This window comes from Eschscholzia californica, unplaced genomic scaffold, assembly GCF_041429995.1.
Source record: "Eschscholzia californica isolate CP2 unplaced genomic scaffold, dmEscCali1.0.p SCAF_3, whole genome shotgun sequence".
In the NCBI taxonomy this organism is placed as follows: Eukaryota; Viridiplantae; Streptophyta; class Magnoliopsida; order Ranunculales; family Papaveraceae; genus Eschscholzia; species Eschscholzia californica.
This window is the reverse complement of record NW_028238420.1, coordinates 17031193-17035726: the sequence shown is the minus strand read 5'-3', so window position 1 is coordinate 17035726 and position 4534 is coordinate 17031193. Positions and strand designations below refer to the sequence as shown.

At 40.9% G+C, this 4534-nt stretch overlaps 1 pseudogene; it reads right to left on the bottom strand.

Moving 5' to 3' along the window:
* Positions 1-2463: 2463 nt before the first annotated feature.
* Positions 2464-4254, bottom strand: LOC147548755 (uncharacterized; annotated as a pseudogene).
* Positions 4255-4534: the final 280 nt, after the last annotated feature.

The following is a 4534-nucleotide window of genomic DNA, read 5'->3' as shown; positions in this document are numbered from 1 at the left end:
TCAGCCAGACGAAACTGATCATAACGGATCAGTTTTGATAGACAAGATCTTCGATAGGAACGTCCTCTGTATCGGTCAACATCTCTAAAAATGGTTTCAGCCATTGTCCATTCACTTTGGACACACTACCATTTCTGTCTTCAATGTCAACCGCACCATAAGGATACACAAACTTGACCGTGAAAGGCCCTGTCCATCTAGAACGGAGTTTACCAGGAAATAAATGCAAACGTGTGTTATATAATAAAACTTTCTGACCCGGTGAAAATGTTTTTCTTAAAATAATTTTATCATGCAACATTTTCATCTTATGTTTATATAACCTAGCACTCTCATATGCATCATTTCTCAACTCCTCCAACTCACTGAGTTGCAACTTTCTCTCTCTACCCGCCTTGTCAAGCGAAAAATTCAATTGCTTGATAGCCCAATATGCTCTATGCTCTAACTCAACGGGTAAATGGCATGCTCTGCCATACACTAGTCTATATGGAGACATTCCAATAGGGGTCTTAAACGCTGTACGGTAAGCCCAAAGTGCATCGGTTAGTCGTAAAGACCAATCCTTCCTATTGGTGTTAACCTCTTTCTCCAGAATGCGTTTAATCTCCCTATTCGACACCTCGACTTAACCACTAGTCTGTGGATGATATGGGGTAGACACTTTATGGGTAATACCATATTTATTCATAAAAAGCTCAAACTGCCTATTACAAAAGTGTGTTCCCCCATCACTAATAATTGCCTGCGGTGTACCAAAACGTGAAAGTATGTTTTCCTTTAAGAAAGTGATCACAACTTTGTGATCATTCGTTTTGCAAGCAACCGCCTCTATCCACTTAGACACATAGTCAACTGCCACTAGGATGTACAGATTTCCAAATGAATTTGGGAAGGGACCCATGAAATCGATGCCCCACACATCGAAGACCTCAACTACCAGAATAGGATTAAGGGGCATCATATTCCTACGTGAAATGCTTCCCAACTTTTGGCATCGTTCACATGCCAGACAATATGCATGGGTATCCTTAAATATAGACGGCCAGTAAAAACCACATTGTAGAATTTTGGCAGCCGTCTTTTTACTACTAAAATGCCCTCCACATGCATGATCATGACAAAAGGAGATGATTTTCAATTGTTCCTCATCAGGAACACATCTCCTAATGATCTGGTCGGGACAATACTTAAACAAGTATGGGTCGTCCCAGAAGAACCGTTTCACCTCGGATAAAAATTTATCACGATCTTGCTTGGTCCAGTGTTTGGGTATTTGACCAGTAGCAAGATAGTTCACTATATCAGCAAACCAAGGTAATCGGGAGACACTAAAGAGTTGCTCATCAGGAAAGCTCTCTCTCATGGGTAACTTGTCTTTGACAGACTCGACTACAAGTCTAGACAAGTGGTCTGCTACTAAATTTTTGGAACCCTTTTTGTCCCGAATTTCTATGTCAAATTCCTGTAGTAGCAGTATCCATCTAATCAGCCTAGGTTTTGCATCCTTTTTAGAAAGGAGATATTTTAATGCAGCATGATCAGAGAATATGATGACCTTAGACCCAACGAGATATGATCTGAACTTCTCTAAGGCATACACTACAGCTAACAACTCTTTTTCAGTGGTAGAGTAGTTTAGCTGTGCATCATTCAACGTCTTACTGGCATAGTATATAACGTGAAGAAGTTTATTCTCACGTTGACCTAACACGACTCCAATGGCATAATCAGATACATCACACATGATCTCAAATGGAGTACTCCAGTTGGGAGGTTGAACAATAGGGACAGATGTAAGCATAAGTTTTAGTTTTTCAAAGGCTTCTAAGCAAGGACCATCAAAGACAAATTTGTTCTCTTTTGCCAAAAGATTACAAAGAGGTCTAGATATCTTGCTGAAATCTTTGATAAACCGCCGATAAAATCCCGCATGTCCTAAGAACGATCGAATATCTTTGACCGTTTTAGGGATTGGGAGGCTCTTTATCAACTCAACTTTTGCTTTATCTACTTCAATGCCCTTTTCAGAAATGACATGCCCTAAGACTATTCCCGAGCGAACCATAAAGTGACATTTCTCCCAATTAAGAACTAAGTTCTTCTCTTTGCATCGTACCAACACGAGTGTGAGGTGATGCAGACATTGATCGAATGATGAGCCAAAGACTGAAAAATCATCCATAAAGACCTCGAGAAACCTCTCTACCATATCTGAAAATATGCTCATCATACATCTTTGAAAAGTGGCGGGTGCATTACACAACCCAAAAGGCATCCGACGATAAGCATAAGTTCCAAATGGACAGGTAAAAGTGGTTTTCTCTTGGTCTTCAGGGGCTATAGGAATCCGATTATAGCCAGAATAGCCATCTAAGAAACAGTAGTAGCTATGCCCAGCTAGTCTCTCTAACATCTGATCAATGAAAAGAAGAGGAAAATGGTATTTCCTCGTGACCGTGTTCAATTTCCTGTAGTCAACACAAACACGCCACCCAGTGGTCATCCTGGTGGGTATTAACTCATTTGCTTCGTTCTTGACTACAGTAATGCCTGATTTCTTGGGTACAGTTTGAACAGGACTGACCCAAGTACTATCTGAAATAGGGTATATGATACCCGCACCTAATAATTTCAGGACTGCAGCTCTAACTACCTCCTTCATGTGAGGGTTAAGTCTACGTTGCATTTCCCTTGACGGTTTAGCATCCTCCTCTAGGTAGATATGGTGCATGCAAACAGAAGGACTTATACCCTTTAAATCTGATATTGACCACCCTAAGGCCTCTTTGTGGTTTCTAAGGACATCTAACAGTCTACTCTCCTGTTCTTTTTCTAACTCAGAAGCAATAATGACAGGTAGAGTTTCAGATGGGCCTAGAAACGAATACTTTAAGTTGTCAGGCAAGGGTTTCAATTCTAAGGAAGGTGGTTTGTCTGTGGATGTAGACAACTCTGGGATAGATGGACCACTGGACTCATTGGTCGATGATAGTTGATTTGTCTCTAAAGTTGGCGAATCAATTGGCTTTGATAAAATGAGGGGTTCAACTTTCGCTTTCCACTTATCAGTATCCAGTAATGGGGTAGAATCCAGCAAAGCATTTACCTCATTAATACTTCCCTCCTCATCAAAGTCTAAGCCAAAATGAGCCAACAGTGTTTCTAAGGGATCCTCGGATAAAGTTTCAGGTAAAGAATCCTGAACAAACATATCTATCAGATTCAACTCGGTAAAATCCTCAACATCATCTGGAAAAGTCCAGCTTTATAGATGTTCATCTCTACAGTCATGTTTCCAAAAGACAATTTTAAGAGTCCACTCCTACAATATATGACAGCATCAGATGTAGCTAAGAATGGTCGTCCTAAAATGACGGGAATCTGACTCTGGGTATCATGAACAGGGTCGGTATCCAAGATGATGAAATCTACAGGAAAGATGAATTCACCAACTTTTATTAAAACATCTTCCACTATTCCACGTGGTCGTCTAATAGACCGATCCGCCAACTGGAGAACTACAGGAGTGGGTTTTATCTCTCCTAACCCTAACTGTAAGTACACCGAGTAAGGAAGAAGGTAAACACTAGCACCTAGATCTAATAATGCTCGTTCGATCTCATGTTCTCCTATGGTGCATGGTAATGTAGGACTTCCTGGGTCTTTGTACTTAGATGGAAGGGTTTGTTGGATAATAGAACTCACTTGATTAGTCAAGAAGACTTTCTTATGCACATTCATCTTACGCTTTCTAGTACATATGTCTTTAAGGAACTTAGCGTAAGATGGAATCTGTTTAATGGCATCTAATAATGGAATGTTAATACTAACCTGTTTGAACATTTCCATTATCTCCTCAAACTGAGACTTCTTCTTAGGTTCTACCAGACGCTGAGGATAAGGGGCTCTAGGAACATATGGCTCAGGCACAATGGGTAGGTTTTCAGACTCAGGAGCCTTCACAGGCTCTTTACTAGGGGTACTAGTTGGTAAGGTTGGTGGTTCAGAGTTTTGTTCATTATCTTCGGGAACTCCTACCTTATTGTCAATTGCCCTACCACTTCTAAGGGTGGTTACTGCATTGGCCTGGTCCATTTTACCCTTCGGGTTTGGCTCTGGTTGACTAGGAAATATACCCTGTTCTCTCTGCCTAAGGGCTTCTGTAAGTTGACCTACCTCGGTTCTTAGACTAGATATAGTCTGGTTGGTCTGTTGTGCAAACTCCATTTGGGCCTTAGCTAGCTGCTTCATGGTTTCCTCTAAAGACTCTTTGTTCTGAGAAGGATATTGGGTACTGGATTGACCCTGGTTTTGAGCATAAGGATTCCTAGGAGCATTAAACCTAGGAGGGTTTATTGAACTACTAATCTGGCCCTGACCCTGACCCTTTGACCAAGAAAAATTGGGGTGATTTCTCCAACCCGGATTATAAGTGTTCGAATAAGGATCATATTTCTGACGGTTATCTTGCCTAGAGTTTAGATAAAGAGCATTAGCATGCTCTTTCTCGTCAGGAACAAAAAATAGGGTA